The sequence below is a fragment of the Lampetra planeri genome, unplaced genomic scaffold, assembly GCF_965212315.1.
Source record: "Lampetra planeri unplaced genomic scaffold, kcLamPlan1.2.h2 scaffold_1181, whole genome shotgun sequence".
Taxonomy (NCBI): Eukaryota; Metazoa; Chordata; class Hyperoartia; order Petromyzontiformes; family Petromyzontidae; genus Lampetra; species Lampetra planeri.
Window position 1 is genome coordinate 13929 of NW_027613895.1, and position 18386 is coordinate 32314.

At 64.7% G+C, this 18386-nt stretch overlaps 1 long non-coding RNA gene across 1 annotated transcript; it reads right to left on the reverse strand.

The window, feature by feature from the left end:
• Window positions 1–1656: 1656 nt before the first annotated feature.
• Window positions 1657–18151, reverse strand: LOC144738835 (uncharacterized). Its single transcript, XR_013589318.1, has 3 exons — window positions 18107–18151; window positions 2412–2607; window positions 1657–1762 (listed from the first exon to the last, which is right to left on the reverse strand). It is a non-coding gene; the product is annotated as an uncharacterized LOC144738835 (long non-coding RNA).
• Between the last annotated feature and the right edge of the window lie 235 nt (window positions 18152–18386).

The window sequence follows — 18386 nt, forward strand, 5'->3', positions numbered from 1 at the left end:
TAGCCTTCATAGGTAGCGCTGCTGCTGCTGCTACTAACAGCACTTGCCCCAACAGCTCTGTTAGAGGCTACACGGGGGACCTTTGCATTTGTGGTGGTGGTGGTGGTGTTCACCAACCGCTTAGCGGCTCACCCCAAACAGGACCTCATCACCACCACCACCATCACCACCCTACCACCCACCACCACTCCTACTACCACCACAACCACCGCCACCACCACTCCCTACTACCGCCGCCACCGCCACCACCACCCCTACCACCACCATCACCACCCCCCCTATCACCATCACCATCACCACCACCACCCCTACTATCACCGCCACCACCACCACCACCCCAACTATCACCGCCACCATCACCCCTATCACCATCACCACCACCACCACTCCCTACCACCACCATCACCACCACCCCTATCACCATCACCACCACCACCACCCCTACCACCACCATCACCACCGCCCCTACCACCACCATCACCACCACCCCTACCACCACCATCACCACCACCCCTATCACCATCACCACCACCCCTATCACCATCACCACCACCACCACCCCTACCACCACCATCACCACCGCCCCTACCACCACCATCACCACCACCCCTACCACCACCATCACCACCACCCCTATCACCATCACCACCACCCCTATCACCATCACCACCACCACCACCCCTACCACCACCACCATCACCACCGCCCCTACCACCACCATCACCACCGCCCCTACCACCACCATCACCACCACCCCCACCACCACTCCTATCACCATCACCACCACCACCCCTACTATCACCGCCACCACCACCACCACCCCTATCACCATCACCACCACCACCACCACTCCTACTACCACCACCACCACCACCACATCCTACTACTACCACCACCCACTACCATCATCACCACCACCACCCCTACTACTATCGCCACCACCACTCCTATCACCACCACCACCCCTACCACCACCACCACCCCTACCACCACCACCACCCCTACCACCACCACCACCACCACTCCTACTACCACCACCACCACTCCTACTACTACCCACCACTACCATCATCACCACCACCACCCCCTACTACTATCGCCACCACCACTCCTATCACCACCACCACCCCTACCACCACCACCACCCCTACCACCACCACCACCCCTACCACCACCACCACCACCACTCCTACTACCACCACCACCACTCCTACTACTACCACCACTACCATCATCACCACCACCACCCCTACTACTATCGCCACCACCACTCCTATCACCACCACCACCCCTACCACCACCACCACCCCTACCACCACCACCACCCCTACCACCACCACCACTCCTACTACCACCACCACCACTCCTACTACTACCACCACTACCATCATCACCACCACCACCCCTACTACTATCGCCACCACCACTCCTATCACCACCACCACCCCTACCACCACCACCACCACCACTCCTACTACCACCACCACCACTCCTACTACTACCACCACTACCATCATCACCACCACCACCACCACTCCTACCACCACCACCACCCCCACCACCTCCTGCACCCTCTCGCCCTCCCACAGAACCCCCCCCAGCTCCCCGGATGGACTGGGCGCCCGGCCTGCTAACGTGGAGTGGCCTACCCTGGCGGGGGGGACACGTAGGCCGTGGGCTGGGCCGGTGCAGGCGCCATGACGCCCGATGACATCACAATGCCCGGCCTCATCCCCGGCAGCCCATTGGTCGAAGAGAAGGACTGTGCATCATCAGCATCATCAGCATTAGCAGCAACATCAGCAGCAGCATCATCATCAGCAGCAGCAGCAACATAATCATCATCAGCAGCAGCAGCAGCATTATCAGCAGCATCATCATCAGCAGCATCATCATCAGCAGCATCATCATCATCAGCAGCATCATCATTATTATCAGCATCATCAGCATTATCAGCAGCATCATCAGCATCATCATCAGCAGCAGCATCATCAGCAGCATCAGTAGAATCATCATCATCATCAGCATCATCAGCAGCATCAGCATCATCATGAACATCATCAGCATAGAGAAAATCATCATCATCAGCTGCCCCAATGGGGGGAGGGATGCAGGGGGGGGGAGGGATGCTGGGGGGAGGGGTCAGGGGGGGGTAGGGTGCCAGGGGGGGAAGGGGGGAAGGGGGAGGGGGCAGGGGGGGAAGGGGGAGGGGGCAGGGGGGTAGGGAGGGGGGAGGGGAGTAGGGGAGGGGGAACTGGAGGGTGGGGACAGGGTGGGGGGGGGGCAGGAGGGGAGGGGCACCAGGAGGGGGGGGGGGAGGGGCACCAGGAGGGGGGGGGGAGGGGCACCAGGAGGGGGGGGGAGGGGGCACCAGGGGGGGGGGGGCGTGGTGGTTGTGGTGGTGACGTCACCTGTGCTGCCACGTTGTTGTTATTGTTGTTGACGGCAGTAGCCCCGAGGGAGCAGTTGGGCTGCTGCTGCTGCAGGAGTTGGTGGTGGTGGAGTTGTTGTTGGTGGTTGAGGTGGTGGTTGAGGTGGTGGTTGTTGTTGTTGTTGTCCACCCCCACCGTTGTCGAGCAGCTCCAGAGAGCAGTCGCCCACCCCTCCCTACGGGCAACAAAGACAAAGGTCCCCCGTATAGCCCTAACAGACTGTAGGGGCAAGTGCTGTTGGTAGCAGCAAGTAGCAGCAGGAGGAGGTCACGGGACAGACCCAGCAGGTGCCAGGGGTTGACTGCTGTGCCAGGCTAGGTGCAGGAGGAGGAGGTCACGGGACAGACTCAGCAGGTGCCGTGGGTTGACTGCTGTGCCAGGCTAGGTGCAGGAGGAGGAGGTCACGGGGACAGACCCAGCAGGTGCCATGGGTTGACTGCTGTGCCAGGCTAGGTGCAGGAGGAGGAGGTCACGGGACAGACCCAGCAGGTGCCATGGGTTTGACTGCTGTGCCAGGCTAGGTGCATGAGGAGGAGGTCACGGGACAGACCCAGCAGGTGCCATGGGTTGACTGCTGTGCCAGGCTAGGTGCAGGAGGAGGAGGTCACGGGACAGACCCAGCAGGTGCCATGGGTTGACTGCTGTGCCAGGCTAGGTGCAGGAGGTCACGGGACAGACCCAGCAGGTGCCATGGGTTGACTGCTGTGCCAGGCTAGGTGCAGGAGGAGGAGGTCACGGGACAGACCCAGCAGGTGCCATGGGTTGACTGCTGTGCCAGGCTAGGTGCAGGAGGAGGAGGTCACGGGACAGACCCAGCAGGTGCCATGGGTTGACTGCTGTGCCAGGCTAGGTGCATGAGGAGGAGGTCACGGGACAGACCCAGCAGGTGCCATGGGTTGACTGCTGTGCCAGGCTAGGTGCAGGAGGAGGAGGTCACGGGACAGACCCAGCAGGTGCCGTGGGTTGACTGCTGTGCCAGGCTAGGTGCAGGAGGAGGAGGTCACGGGACAGACTCAGCAGGTGCCGTGGGTTGACTGCTGTGCCAGGCTAGGTGCATGAGGAGGAGGTCACGGGACAGACCCAGCAGGTGCCATGGGTTGACTGCTGTGCCAGGCTAGGTGCAGGAGGAGGTCACGGGACAGACCCTGCAGGTGCCATGGGTTGACTGCTGTGCCAGGCTAGGTGCAGGAGGTCACGGGACAGACACAGCAGGTGCCATGGGTTGACTGCTGTGCCAGGCTAGGTGCAGGAGGAGGAGGTCACGGGACAGACCCAGCAGGTGCCATGAATTGACTGCTGTGACAGGCTAGGTGCATGAGGAGGAGGTCACGGGACAGACCCAGCAGGTGCCATGGGTTTGACTGCTGTGCCAGGCTAGGTGCATGAGGAGGTCACGGGACAGACCCAGCAGGTGCCATGAATTGACTGCTGTGCCAGGCTAGGTGCATGAGGAGGAGGTCACGGGACAGACCCAGCAGGTGCCATGGGTTGACTGCTGTGCCAGGCTAGGTGCATGAGGAGGTCACGGGACAGACCCAGCAGGTGCCATGGGTTGACTGCTGTGCCAGGCTAGGTGCAGCAGGAGGAGGTCACGGGACAGACCCTGCAGGTGCCATGGGTTGACTGCTGTGCCAGGCTAGGTGCAGGAGGAGGAGGTCACGGGACAGACTCAGCAGGTGCCGTGGGTTGACTGCTGTGCCAGGCTAGGTGCATGAGGAGGAGGTCACGGGACAGACCCAGCAGGTGCCGTGGGTTTGACTGCTGTGCCAGGCTAGGTGCAGGAGGAGGTCACGGGACAGACCCTGCAGGTGCCATGGGTTGACTGCTGTGCCAGGCTAGGTGCAGGAGGTCACGGGACAGACACAGCAGGTGCCATGGGTTGACTGCTGTGCCAGGCTAGGTGCAGGAGGAGGAGGTCACGGGACAGACCCAGCAGGTGCCATGAATTGACTGCTGTGCCAGGCTAGGTGCATGAGGAGGTGGTCACGGGACAGACCCAGCAGGTGCCATGGGTTGACTGCTGTGCCAGGCTAGGTGCATGAGGAGGAGGTCACGGGACAGACCCAGCAGGTGCCATGAATTGACTGCTGTGCCAGGCTAGGTGCATGAGGAGGAGGTCACGGGACAGACCCAGAAGGTGCCATGGGTTGACTGCTGTGCCAGGCTAGGTGCATGAGGAGGAGGTCACGGGACAGACCCAGCAGGTGCCATGGGTTGACTGCTGTGCCAGGCTAGGTGCATGAGGAGGAGGTCACGGGACAGACCCAGCAGGTGCCATGGGTTGACTGCTGTGCCAGGCTAGGTGCAGGAGGAGGAGGTGGTGAGTGGGGGTGGTGGTGAGTAGTAGTGGGGGTGGTGGTGAGTAGTGGTGGGGGTGGTGGTGAGTGGTGGTGGGGGTGGTGGTGAGTGGTGGTGGGGGTGGTGGTGAGTAGTAGTGGGGGTGGTGGTGAGTGGTGGTGGGGGTGGTGGTGAGTGGTGGTGGGGTGGTGGTGAGTGGTGGTGGGGGTGGTGGTGAGTGGTGGTGGGGGGTGGTGGTGAGTGGTGGTGGGGGTGGTGGTGAGTGGTGGTGGGGGTGGTGGTGAGTGGTGGTGGGGGTGGTGGTGAGTGGTGGGGGTGGTGGTGAGTGGTGGTGGGGGTGGTGGTGAGTGGTGGTGGGGGTGGTGGTGAGTGGTGGTGGGGGTGGTGGTGAGTGGTGGTGGGGGTGGTGGTGAGTAGTAGTGGTGGTGGTGGTGAGTAGTGGTGGGGGTGGTGGTGAGTGGTGGTGAGTGGGGTGGTGGTGAGTGGTGGTGGGGGTGGTGGTGAGTGGTGGTGGGGGTGGTGGTGAGTAGTGGTGGGGGGTGGTGGTGAGTGGTGGTGAGTGGTGGTGAGTAGTAGTGGGGGTGGTGGTGAGTGGTGGTGAGTGGTGGTGAGTGGTGGTGGGGGTGGTGGTGAGTAGTAGTGGGGGTGGTGGTGAGTGGTGGTGAGTGGTGGTGAGTGGTGGTGGTGAGTGGTGGTGGGGGTGGTGGTGAGTAGTGGTGGTGGTGGTGGTGAGTGGTGGTGGTGGTGGTGGTGAGTGGTGGTGGGGGTGGTGGTGAGTGGTGGTGGTGGGGGTGGTGAGTGGTGGTGGGGGTGGTGGTGAGTGGGGGTGGGGTGGTGGTGAGTAGTAGTGGGGGTGGTGGTGAGTGGTGGTGGGGGTGGTGGTGAGTGGTGGTGGGGGTGGTGGCGAGTGGTGGTGGGGGTGGTGGTGAGTGGTGGTGGGGGGTGGTGGTGAGTGGTGGTGGTGAGTGGTGGTGGGGGTGGTGGTGAGTGGGGGTGGTGGTGGTGGTGAGTGGTGGTGAGTGGTGGTGGTGAGTGGGGGTGGTGGTGAGTGGTGGTGGGGGTGGTGGTGAGTGGGGGGTGGTGAGTAGTAGTGGGGGTGGTGGTGAGTGGGGGTGGGGGTGTGGTGAGTGGTGGTGGGGGTGGTGGTGAGTGGTGGTAGTGGTGGTGGTGGTGAATGGTGGTGGGGGTGGTGGTGAGTGGGGGTGGGGTGGTGGTGAGTGGTGGTGGGGGTGGTGGTGGTGGGGGGGGTGGTGGTGAGTGGGGGTGGGGGTGGTGGTGAGTGGTAGTGGGGTGGTGGTGAGTGGGGGTGGGGGTGGTGGTGAGTGGGGTGGGGGTGGTGGTGAGGTGGTGGGGTGTGGTGAGTGGTGGTGGGGTGGTGGTGAGTGGTGGTGGGGGTGGTGGTGAGTGGTGGTGGGGGGTGGTGGTGAGTGGTGGTGGGGGTGGTGGTGAGTGGTGGGGGGGGTGGTGAGTGGGGGTGGGGGTGGTGGGGTGGTGGTGGTGGGGGTGGTGGTGAGTGGTGGTGGGGGTGGTGGTGGTGGTGTGGGGTGGTGGTGGTGGTAGTGGGGTGGTGGTGAGTGGTGGTGGGGGTGGTGGTGAGTGGTGGTGGGGGGTGGTGGTGAGTGGGTGGTGGGGGTGGTGGTGAGTGGTGGTGGGGGTGGTGGTGAGTGGTGGTGGGGGTGGTGGTGAGTGGTGGTGGGGGTGGTGGTGAGTGGTGGTGGGGGTGGTGGTGAGTGGTGGTGGGGGGTGGTGGTGAGTGTAGTGGGGGTGGTGGTGAGTGGTGGTGGGGGTGGTGGTGAGTAGTAGTGGGGGTGGTGGTGAGTGGTGGTGGGGGTGGTGGTGAGTGGTAGTGGGGGTGGTGGTGAGTGGTGGTGGTGAGTAGTGGTGGTGGTGGTGAGTGGTGGTGAGTGGTGGTGAGTGGGGGGTGAGTGGGGGTGAGTGGTGGTGGGGGGTGGTGGTGAGTGGTAGTGGGGGTGGTGGTGAGTGGTGGTGGTGGTGAGTGGTGGTGGGGGGTGGTGGTGAGGGTGTAGTGGTGGTGGTGGTGAGTGGTGGTGAGTGGTGGTGGGGGTGGTGGTGAGTAGTAGTGGTGAGGTGGTGGTGGTGGTGGGGGGTGGTGGTGAGTAGTAGTGGTGAGTGGTGGTGAGTAGTAGTGGGGGTGGTGGTGAGTGGTAGTGGTGGTGGTGGTGAGTGGTGGTGAGTGGTGGTGGGGTGGTGGTGGTGGTAGTGGGGGTGGTGGTGAGTGGTGGTGGGGGTGGTGGTGAGTGGTGGTGGGGGTGGTGGTGAGTGGTGGTGGGGGTGGTGGGTGAGTGGTGGTGGGGGTGGTGGTGAGTGGTAGTGGTGGTGGTGGTGAGTGGTGGTGGGGGTGGTGGTGAGTGGTAGTGGTGGTGGTGGTGAGTGGTGGTGGGGGGTGGTGGTGAGTGGTGGTGGGGGGGTGGTGGTGAGTGGTGGTGGGGGTGGTGGTGAGTGGTAGTGGGGGTGGTGGTGAGTGGGTGGTGGGGGTGGTGGTGAGTGGTGGTGGGGGGTGGTGGTGAGTGGTGGTGGGGGTGGTGGTGAGTAGTGGTGGGGGTGGTGGTGAGTGGTGGTGGAGGTGGTGGTGAGTAGTGGTGGGGGTGGTGGTGAGTGGTGGTGGTGGTGGTGGTGAGTGGGGGTGGGGGTGGTGGTGAGTGGTGGTGGGGGTGGTGGTGAGTGGTGGTGGTGGTGGTGGTGAGTGGGGGTGGGGGTGGTGGTGGTGGTGGGGGGTGGTGGTGAGTGGTGGTGGGGGTGGTGGTGAGTGCTGGTGGGGGTGGTGGTGAGTGGTGGTGGGGGTGGTGGTGAGTGGTGGTGGGGGTTGGTGGTGGTAGTGGTGGGGGTGGTGGTGAGTGGTGGTGGGTGGTGGTGGTGAGTGGGGGTGGGGGTGGTGGTGAGTGGTGGTGGGGGTGGTGGTGAGTGGTGGTGGGGGGTGGTGGTGAGTAGTAGTGGGGGTGGTGGTGAGTTGGGGGGTGGTGGTGAGTGGTGGTGGAGGTGGTGGTGAGTAGTGGTGGGGGTGGTGGTGAGTGGTGGTGGGGGTGGTGGTGAGTGGGGGGTGGGGGTGGTGGTGAGTAGTGGTGGGGGTGGTGGTGGGGAGTGGTGGTGGTGGGGTGGTGGTGAGTGGGGGTGGGGGTGGTGTGTGAGTGGGTGAGTGGGGGGTGGTGGTGAGTGGTGGTGGAGGTGGTGGTGGTGAGTAGTGGTGGGGGTGGTGGTGAGTAGTAGTGGGGGTGGTGGTGAGTGGGGGGTGGTGGTGAGTGGTGGTGGAGGTGGTGGTGAGTGGTGGTGGGGGTGGTGGTGAGTGGGGGTGGGGGTGGTGGTGAGTGGTGGTGGGTGGTGGTGGTGAGTGGTGGTGGGGGGTGGTGGTGAGTGGGTGGGTGGTGGTGAGTGGTGGTGGGGGTGGTGGTGAGTGGTGGTGGGGGTGGTGGTGAGTGGTGGTGGGGGTGGTGGTGAGTGGGGTGGTGGGGGTGGTGGTGAGTAGTGGTGGGGGTGGTGGTGAGTGGTGGTGGGGGGTGGTGGTGGGTGGTGAGTGGGGGTGGGGGTGGTGGTGAGTGGTGGTGGGGGTGGTGGTGAGTGGTGGTGAGTGGGGGGTGGTGGTGAGTGGTGGTGGGGGTGGTGGTGAGTGGTGGTGGGGGTGGTGGTGAGTAGTGGTGGGGGTGGTGGTGAGTAGGTAGTGGGGGTGGTGGTGAGTGGGGGTGGGGGTGGTGGTGAGTGGTGGTGGTGGTGGTGGTGGTGGTGGTGGTGGAGTGGTGGTGGGGGTGGTGGTGAGTGGTGGTGGGGGTGGTGGTGAGTGGTGGTGGGGGTGGTGGTGAGTAGTGGTGGGGGTGGTGGTGAGTAGTGGTGGGGGGGTGGTGGTGAGTGGTGGTGGGGGTGGTGGTGAGTGGGGGTGGGGGGTGGTGGTGAGTGGTGGTGGGGGGTGGTGGTGAGTAGTGGTGGGGGGTGGTGGTGAGTGGGGGTGGGGGTGGTGGTGAGTGGTGGTGGGGGTGGTGGTGAGTAGTGGTGGGGGTGGTGGTGAGTTGGGGGTGGGGGTGGTGGTGGTGAGTGGTGGTGGGGGTGGTGGTGAGTGGTGTGGGGGTGGTGGTGAGTGTGGTGGGGGGTGGTGGTGAGTGGTGGTGGTGGTGAGTGGTGAGTAGTGGTGGGGTGGTGGTGGTGGGGGGGGGGGGGGGGTGGGGTGGGGGGGGGTGGTGGGTGGGGGGGGGGGAGGGGGTGGGGGTGGTGGTGAGTGGGGTGGGGGGGGGTGGTGGGGTGGGGGTTGTGAGTGGGGGTGGGGTTGGTGTGAGGTGGTTGGGGGTGGTGGTGAGTGGGGGTGGGGGTGGTGGTGAGTGGTGGTGGGGGTTGGTGGTGAGTAGTGGTGGGGGTGGTGGTGAGTGGGGTGGGGGTGGTGGTGAGTAGTGGGTGGGGGTGGTGGTGAGTGGGGGTGGGGGTGGTGGTGAGTGGTGGTGGGGGTGGGTGGTGAGTAGTGGTGGGGTGGTGGTGAGTGGTGGTGGGGGTGGTGGTGAGTGGGGGTGGGGGGTGGTGGTGAGTGGGGGTGGGGGTGGTGGGTGAGTGGTGGTGGGGGTGGTGGTGAGTAGTGGTGGGGGTGGTGGTGAGTGGTGGTGGGGGTGGTGGTGAGTGGTGGTGGGGGTGGTTGGTGAGTGGAGTGGTGGGGGTGGTGGTGAGTGGTAGTGGGGGTGGTGGTGAGTAGTGGTGGGGGTGGTGGTGAGTGGTGGTGGGGGTGGTGGTGAGTGGTGGTGGTGGTGAGTGGTGAGTAGTAGTGGGGGTGGTGGTGAGTGGGGGTGGGGGTGGTGTGAGTGGTGGTGGGGGTGGTGGTGAGTGGTGGTGGGGGTGGTGGTGAGTAGTGGTGGGGGTGGTGGTGAGTGGTAGTGGGGGTGGTGGTGAGTGGGGGTGGTGGTGAGTGGTGGTGGGGGTGGTGGTGAGTGGTAGTGGGGGTGGTGGTGAGTGGGGTGGTGGTGAGTGGGGGTGGTGGTGAGTGGTGGTGGGGGTGGTGGTGAGTGGGGGTGGGGGTGGTGGTGAGTGGTGGTGGGGGTGGTGGTGAGTGGTGGTGGGGGTGGTGGTGAGTGGGGGTGGTGGTGAGTGGTGGTGGGGGGTGGTGGTGAGTGGTGGTGGGGGGTGGTGGTGAGTGGTGGTGGGAGTGGTGGTGAGTGGGGGTGGGGGGGTGGTGGTGAGTGGTGGTGGGGTGGTGGTGAGTGGTAGTGGGGGGTGGTGGTGAGTGGGGTGGTGGTGAGTGGTGGTGGAGGTGGTGGTGAGTAGTGGTGGGGGTGGTGGTGAGTGGTGGTGGGGGTGGTGGTGAGTGGGGGTGGGGGTGGTGGCGAGTAGTGGTGGGGGTGGTGGTGAGTGGTGGTGGGGGTGGTGGTGAGTGGGGGTGGGGGTGGTGGTGAGTGGTGGTGGGGGGTGGTGGTGAGTAGTAGTGGGGGTGGTGGTGAGTGGGGGGTGGGGGTGGTGGTGAGTGGTTGGTGGTGGTGAGTGGTGAGTGGTGGTGGTGGTGAGTGGTGGTGGGGGTGGTGGTGAGTGGTGGTGGGGGTGGTGGTGAGTGGTGGTGGGGGGTGGTGGTGAGTAGTGGTGGGGGTGGTGGTGAGTAGTGGTGGGGGTGGTGGTGAGTGGTGGTGGGGTGGTGGTGAGTGGGGGTGGGGGTGGTGGTGAGTGGGGGGTGGGGGTGGTGGTGAGTGGTGGTGGGGGTGGTGGTGAGTAGTGGTGGGGGGTGGTGGTGAGTGGGGGTGGGGGGGGTGGTGGTGAGTGGTGGTGGGGGTGGTGGTGAGTGGGGGTGGGGGTGGTGGTGAGTGGGGGTGGGGGGTGGTGGTGAGTGGGGGTGGGGGGTGGTGGTGAGTGGGGGTGGGGGGTGGTGGTGAGTGGTGGTGGGGGTGGTGGTGAGTAGTGGTGGGGGTGGTGGTGAGTGGTGGTGGGGGTGGTGGTGAGTGGAGGTGGTGGTGGTGGTGGTGAGTAGTGGTGGGGGTGGTGGTGAGTGGGGGGGTGGGGGTGGTGGTGAGTGGTGGTGGGGGTGGTGGTGAGTGGTAGTGGGGGTGGTGGTGAGTGGGGGTGGTGGTGAGTAGTAGTGGGGGTGGTGGTGAGTGGTAGTGGGGGTGGTGGTGAGTGGGGTGGTGGTGAGTGGTGAGTAGTGGTGGGGGGTGGTGGTGAGTGGGGGTGGGGGTGGTGGTGAGTGGGGGTGGGGGTGGTGGTGAGTGGGGGTGGGGGTGGTGGTGAGTGGGGGTGGTGGTGAGTAGTAGTGGGGGTGGTGGTGAGTGGTGGTGGGGTGGTGGTGAGTTGTGAGTGGGTGGGGGTGGTGGTGAGTGGTAGTGGGGGTGGTGGTGAGTGGTAGTGGGGGTGGTGGTGAGTGGTGGTGGGGGTGGTGGTGAGTGGTGGTGGGGGGTGGTGAGTGGTGGTGGGGGTGGTGGTGAGTGGTGGTGGTGGTGGTGAGTGGTGGTGGTGGTGGTGGTGAGTGGTGGTGGGGGTGGTGGTGGTGGTGGTGGGGGTGGTGGTGGTGAGTGGTGGGTGAGTGGTGGTGGTGGTGGTGAGTGGTGGTGGGGGTGGTGGTGAGTGGGGGGTGGGGGTGGTGGTGAGTGGGGGTGGGGGTGGTGGTGAGTGGGGGGTGGGGGTGGTGGGTGAGTGGTGGTGGGGGTGGTGGTGAGTGGTAGTGGGGGTGGTGGTGAGTGGGGGTGGGGGGTGGTGGTGAGTGGGGGTGGGGGTGGTGGTGAGTGGTGGTGGGGGTGGTGGTGAGTGGTGGTGGGGGTGGTGGTGAGTAGTAGTGGGGGTGGTGGTGAGTGGGGGTGGGGGGTGGTGGTGAGTGGGGGTGGGGGTGGTGGTGAGTGGTGGTGGGGGTGGTGGTGAGTGGTGGTGGGGGTGGTGGTGAGTGGTGGTGGGGGTCGTGGTGAGTAGTAGTGGGGGGTGGTGGTGAGTGGTGGTGGGGGTGGTGGTGAGTGGTGGTGAGTGGTGGTGGTGAGTGGTGGTGAGTGGTGGTGGTGAGTGGTGGTGGTGAGTGGTGGTGGTGAGTGGTGGTGAGTGGTGGTGAGTGGTGGTGAGTGGTGGTGAGTGGTGGTGGTGAGTGGTGGTGGGGGTGGTGGTGAGTAGTAGTGGTGGTGGTGGTGAGTGGTGGTGGTGGTGAGTGTGGTGGTGGTGGTGAGTGGTGAGTAGTGGTGGTGAGTGGTGGTGAGTAGTGGTGAGTGGTGGTGGGGGTGGTGGTGAGGGTGGTGGTGAGTGGTGGTGGGGGGGTGGTGGTGGGGGTGGTGGTGAGTGGTGGTGGTGAGTGGTGGTGGTGAGTGGTGGTGAGTGGTGGTGAGTGGTGGTGGTGAGTGGTGGTGGGGGTGGTGGTGAGTGGTGGTGGTGGTGAGTGGTGGTGGTGAGTGGTGGTGGTGAGTGGTGGTGAGTGGTGGTGAGTGGTGGTGAGTGGTGGTGGTGGGTGAGTAGTGGTGGTGGGGGGTGGTGGTGGTGGTGGTGAGTGGTGGTGGTGGTGGGGGGTGGTGGTGAGTGGTGGTGAGTGGTGGTGGTGAGTGGTGGTGGTGGTGGTGAGTGGTGGTGGTGGTGAGTGGTGAGTAGTGGTGGTGAGTGGTGGTGAGTAGTGGTGAGTGGTGGTGGGGGTGGTGGTGGGGGGTGGTGGTGAGGGTGGTGGTGAGTGGTGGTGGGGGTGGTGGTGGGGGTGGTGGTGAGTGGTGGTGGTGAGTGGTGGTGGTGAGTGGTGGTGGTGAGTGGTGGTGGTGAGTGGTGGTGAGTGGTGGTGAGTGGTGGTGAGTGGTGGTGGGGGTGGTGGTGAGTGGTGGTGGTGAGTGGTGGTGGTGAGTGGTGGTGAGTGGTGGTGAGTGGTGGTGAGTGGTGGTGAGTGGTGGTGGTGGTGAGTAGTGGTGGTGGGGGTGGTGGTGGTGGTGGTGAGTGGTGGTGGTGGTGGGGGTGGTGGTGAGTGGTGGTGAGTGGTGGTGGTGAGTGGTGGTGGGGGGTGGGTGGTGAGTGGTGGTGGTGAGTGGTGGTGGTGGTGGTGGTGAGTGGTGGTGGTGAGTGGTGGTGGTGAGTGGTGGTGGTGGTGGTGGTGAGTAGTAGTGGGGGTGGTGGTGAGTGGTAGTGGTGGTGGTGGTGAGTGGTGGTGGTGGTGAGTGGTGGTGGTGGTGGTGAGTAGTAGTGGGGGTGGTGGTGAGTGGTGGTGGTGGTGAGTGGTGAGTAGTGGTGGTGAGTGGTGGGTGAGTAGTGGTGAGTGGTGGTGGGGGGTGGTGGTGGGGGTGGTGGTGAGGGTGGTGGTGAGTGGTGGTGGGGGTGGTGGTGGGGGTGGTGGTGAGTGGTGGTGGTGAGTGGTGGTGGTGAGTGGTGGTGAGTGGTGGTGAGTGGTGGTGAGTGGTGGTGGTGAGTGGTGGTGGGGGTGGTGGTGAGTGGTGGTGGTGAGTGGGTGGTGGTGAGTGGTGGTGGTGAGTGGTGGTGAGTGGTGGTGAGTGGTGGTGAGTGGTGGTGGTGGTGAGTAGTGGTGGTGGTGGTGGTGATTGGTGGTGGTGGTGGGGGTGGTGGTGAGTGGTGGTGAGTGGTGGTGGTGAGTGGTGGTGGTGGTGGTGAGTGGTGGTGGTGGTGGTGAGTGGTGGGTAGTGGTGGTGAGTGGTGGTGAGGTAGTGGTGAGTGGTGGTGGGGGTGGTGGTGGGGGGTGTGTGGTGGAGGGTGGTGGTGAGTGGTGGTGGGGGGTGGTGGTGGGGGTGGTGGTGAGTGGTGGTGGTGAGTGGTGGTGGTGAGTGGTGGTGAGTGGTGGTGAGTGGTGGTGGTGAGTGGGGGGTGGTGGTGAGTGGTGGTGGGGGTGGTGGTGAGTGGTAGTGGGGGTGGTGGTGAGTGGGGGTGGTGGTGGTGAGTGGGGTGGTGGTGAGTGGTGGTGGGGGTGGTGGTGAGTAGTGGTGGGGGTGGTGGTGAGTAGTGGTGGGGGTGGTGGTGAGTGGTAGTGGGGGTGGTGGTGAGTGGTGGTGGGGGGTGGTGGTGAGTAGTGGTGGGGGGTGGTGGTGAGTAGTAGTGGGGGTGGTGGTGAGTAGTGGTGGGGGTGGTGGTGAGTGGTTGGTGGGGGTGGTGGTGAGTGGTAGTGGGGGTGGTGGTGAGTGGTGGTGGTGGGGGTGGTGGTGAGTGGTGGTGGGGGTGGTGAGTGGTGGTGGGGGTGGTGGTGAGTGGTGGTGGTGGTGGTGAGTGGTGGTGGTGGTGGTGGTGAGTGGTGGTGGGGGGTGGTGGTGAGTGGTGGTGGGGGTGGTGGTGAGTGGTGGTGGGGGTGGTGGTGAGTGGTGGTGGTGGTGGTGAGTGGTGGTGGGGGTGGTGGTGAGTGGGGGTGGGGGTGGTGGTGAGTGGGGGTGGGGGGGGTGGTGGTGAGTGGGGGTGGGGGTGGTGGTGAGTGGTGGTGGGGGTGGTGGTGAGTGGTAGTGGGGGTGGTGGTGAGTGGGGGTGGGGGTGGTGGTGAGTGGGGGTGGGGGTGGTGGTGAGTGGTGGTGGGGGGGTGGTGGTGGTGGTGGTGGGGGTGGTGGTGAGTAGTAGTGGGGGGTGGTGGTGAGTGGGGGTGGGGGTGGTGGTGAGTGGGGGTGGGGGTGGTGGTGAGTGGTGGTGGGGGTGGTGGTGAGTGGTGGTGGGGGTGGTGGTGAGTGGTGGTGGGGGGTCGTGGTGAGTAGTAGTGGGGGGTGGTGGTGAGTGGTGGTGGGGGTGGTGGTGAGTGGGTGGTGAGTGGTGGTGGTGAGTGGTGGTGAGTGGTGGTGGTGAGGTGGTGAGTGGGTGGTGGTGAGTGGTGGTGGTGAGTGGTGGTGGTGAGTGGTGGTGAGTGGTGGTGAGTGGTGGTGAGTGGTGGTGAGTGGTGGTGGTGAGTGGTGGTGGGGGTGGTGGTGAGTAGTAGTGGTGGTGGTGGTGAGTGGTGGTGGTGGTGAGTGGTGGTGGTGGTGAGTGGTGAGTAGTGGTGGTGAGTGGTGGTGAGTAGTGGTGAGTAGTGGTGAGTGGTGGTGGGGGTGGTGGTGAGGGTGGTGGTGAGTGGTGGTGGGGGTGGTGGTGGGGGTGGTGGTGAGTGGTGGTGGTGAGTGGTGGTGGTGAGTGGTGGTGAGTGGTGGTGAGTGGTGGTGAGTGGTGGTGGTGAGTGGTGGTGGGGGTGGTGGTGAGTGGTGGTGGTGAGTGGTGGTGGTGAGTGGTGGTGGTGAGTGGTGGTGAGTGGTGGTGAGTGGTGGTGAGTGGTGGTGGTGGTGAGTAGTGGTGGTGGGGGTGGTGGTGGTGGTGGTGAGTGGTGTGGTGGTGGGGGTGGTGGTGAGTGGTGGTGAGTGGTGGTGGTGAGTGGTGGTGTGGTGGTGAGTGGTGGTGGTGGTGAGTGGTGAGTAGTGGTGGTGAGTGGTGGTGAGTAGTGGTGAGTGGTGGTGGGGGTGGTGGTGGGGGTGGTGGTGAGGGTGGTGGTGAGTGGTGGTGGGGGTGGTGGTGGGGGTGAGTGGTGGTGGTGAGTGGTGGTGGTGAGTGGTGGTGGTGGTGAGTGGTGGTGAGTTGGTGGTGAGTGGGTGAGTGGTGGTGAGTGGTGGTGGTGAGTGGTGGTGGGGGTGGGTGGTGAGTGGTGGTGGTGAGTGGTGGTGAGTGGTGGTGAGTGGTGGTGAGTGGTGGTGGTGGTGAGTAGTGGTGGTGGGGGTGGTGGTGGTGGTGGTGAGTGGTGGGTGGTGGTGGTGGGGGTGGTGGTGAGTGGTGGTGAGTGGTGGTGGTGAGTGGTGGTGGGGGTGGTGGTGAGTGGTGGTGGTGAGTGGTGGTGAGTGGTGGTGGTGGTGGTGGTGAGTAGTAGTGGGGGTGGTGGTGAGTGGTAGTGGTGGTGGTGGTGAGTGGTGGTGGTGGTGAGTGGTGGTGGTGGTGGTGAGTAGTAGTGGGGGTGGTGGTGAGTGGTGGTGGTGGTGAGTGGTGAGTAGTGGTGGTGAGTGGTGGTGAGTAGTGTGGTGAGTGGTGGTGGGGGTGGTGGTGAGGGTGGGTGGTGAGTGGTGGTGGGGGTGGTGGTGGGGGTGGTGGTGAGTGGTGGTGGTGAGTGGTGGTGGTGAGTGGTGGTGGTGAGTGGTGGTGGTGAGTGGTGGTGGTTGGGAGTGGTGGTGAGTGGTGGTGAGTGGTGGTGGTGAGTGGTGGTGGGGGTGGTGGTGAGTGGTGGTGGTGAGTGGTGGTGGTGAGTGGTGGTGAGTGGTGGTGAGTGGTGGTGAGTGGTGGTGAGTGGTGGTGGTGGTGGTGGTGAGTGGTGTGGTGGTGGGGGTGGTGGTGAGTGGTGGTGAGTGGTGGTGGTGAGTGGTGGTGGTGGTGGTGAGTGGTGGTGGTGGTGGTGAGTGGTGGGTAGTGGTGGTGAGTGGTGGTGAGTAGTGGTGAGTGGTGGTGGGGGTGGTGGTGGTGGTGGTGGGGGGGTGGTGGTGAGGGTGGTGGTGAGTGGTGGGTGGGGGTGGTGGTGGGGGTGGTGGTGAGTGGTGGTGGTGAGTGGTGGTGGTGAGTGGTGGTGAGTGGTGGTGAGTGGTGGTGAGTGGTGGTGGTGAGTGGTGGTGGGGGTGGTGGTGAGTGGTGGTGGTGAGGTGGTGGTGGTGAGTGGTGGTGAGTGGTGGTGGTGGTGAGTAGTGGTGGTGGGGGTGGTGGTGGTGGTGGTGAGTGGTGGTGGTGGTGGGGGGTGGTGGTGAGTGGTGGTGAGTGGTGGTGGTGAGTGGTGGTGGGGGTGGTGGTGAGTGGTGGTGGTGAGTGGTGGTGGTGGTGGTGGTGAGTGGTGGTGGGGGTGGTGGTGGGGTTGTGGTGAGTGGTGGTGGGGGTGGTGGTGAGTGGTGGTGGTGAGTGGTGGTGGTGAGTGGTGGTGGTGGTGGTGAGTAGTAGTGGGGGTGGTGGTGAGTGGTGGTGGTGGTGGAGTGGTGGTGGTGGTGGTGAGTAGTAGTGGGGGTGGTGGTGAGTAGTAGGTGGGGGTGGTGGTGAGTGGTGGTGGGGGGTGGTGGTGAGTGGTGGTGGGGGTGGTGGTGAGTAGTAGTGGGGGTGGTGGTGAGTGGTGGTGGGGGTGGGTGGTGAGTGGTGGTGGGGGGTGGTGGTGAGTGGTGGTGGTGAGTAGTGGTGGTGGGTGGTGGGGGTGGTGGTGGTGGTGAGTGGTGGTGGGGGTGGTGGTGGGGGTGGTTGGGGGTGGTGGTGGGGTGGTGGTGGGGGTGGTGGTGAGTGGTGGTGGGGGTGGTGGTGAGTAGTAGTGGGGGGTGGTGGTGGTGGTGGTGGGTGGGGTGGTGGTGAGTGGTGGTGGGGGTGGTGGTGAGTGGTGGTGGTGAGTAGTGGTGGTGGGTGGTGGGTGGTGGTGGTGGTGAGTGGTGGTGGGGGTGGTGGTGGGGGTGGTGGGGGTGGTGGTGGGTGGTGGTGGGGGTGGTGGTGAGTGGTGGTGGGGGTGGGTGGTGAGTGGTAGTGGGGGGTGGTGGTGAGTGGTGGTGGGGGGTGGTGGTGAGTGGTGGTGGGGGGTGGTGGTGTGTGGTGGTGGTGAGTAGTGGTGGTGGGTGGTGGGTGGTGGTGGTGGTGAGTGGTGGTGGGGGGGTGGTGGTGGGGGGTGGTGGGGGTGGTGGTGGGTGGTGGTGGGGGGTGGGTGGTGAGTAGTGGTGGTGGTGGGGTGGTGGGAGTGGTGGTGGGGGGTGGTGGTGGGGGTGGTGGTGGGGGTGGTGGTGAGTAGTGGTGGTGGGTGGTGGTGGTGAGTGGTGGTGGGGGGTGGTGGTGGGGGGTGGTGGTGGGGGTGGTGGTGAGTAGTGGTGGTGGGGGTGGTGGTGGGGGTGGTGGTGGTGGTGGTGAGTAGTAGTGGTGGGTGGTGGTGAGTGGTGGGTGAGTAGTGGTGGTGGGGGGGTGGTGGTGGTGGTGGTGAGTAGTAGTGGTGGTGGTGGTGGTGAGTGGTGAGTGGTGGTGGTGGTGGTGGTGAGTAGTAGTGGTGGGGTGGAGGGGTGGTGGGGGTGGTGAGTAGTAGTGAGTGGTGGTGGTGGTGAGGTGGTGGTGGTGGGGTGGTGGTGGTGGTGGAGTAGTAGTGGTGGTGGTGGTGGTGGTGGTGGTGGTGGGGGGTGGTGGTGGAGGTGGTGGAGGTGGTGGGGGTGGTGAGTAGTAGTGAGTGGTGGTGGTGGTGAGTGGTGGTGGGGGTGGTGGGGGGTGGTGGTGGAGGTGGTGGGGGTGGTGAGTAGTAGTGAGTGGTGGTGGTGGTGAGTGGTGGTGGTGGTGGTGGTGGTGGTGGGGGTGGTGGGGGTGGTGGGGAGTGGTGGTGAGTGTGGTGAGTGGTGGTGAGTGGTGGTGGTGGTGGTGGTGGTGGTGGGTGGTGAGTGGTGATGAGTGGTGGTGGTGAGTAGTAGTGGGGGTGGTGGTGAGTAGTAGTGGGGGTGGTGGTGGTGGAGTGGTGGTGGTGGTGGTGGGGGTGAGTGGTGGTGGTGAGTGGTGGTGGTGGTGGTGGGGGTGGTGGTGACGTCACAACTCACGTTGCTCTCCTCTTGATGCTGGTACAGCTCCTGGTAAATGGGGCCTGCAACAAAGGGGGTCAGAGGTCGCGGGGGTCAGAGGTCGCGGGGGTCAGAGGTCGCGGGGGGTGCAGATGGATTATGGTGGTAGCGCCGATGGTGGTGACGTTGATGGTGACGTTGATGGTGGTGGTGATGATGATAATGATGGTGGTGGTGATGGTGGTGGTGGTGGTGGTGGTGATGGTGGCGATGATTGGTGACGTTGATGGTGACGATGATGGTGGTGGTGATGATGGTG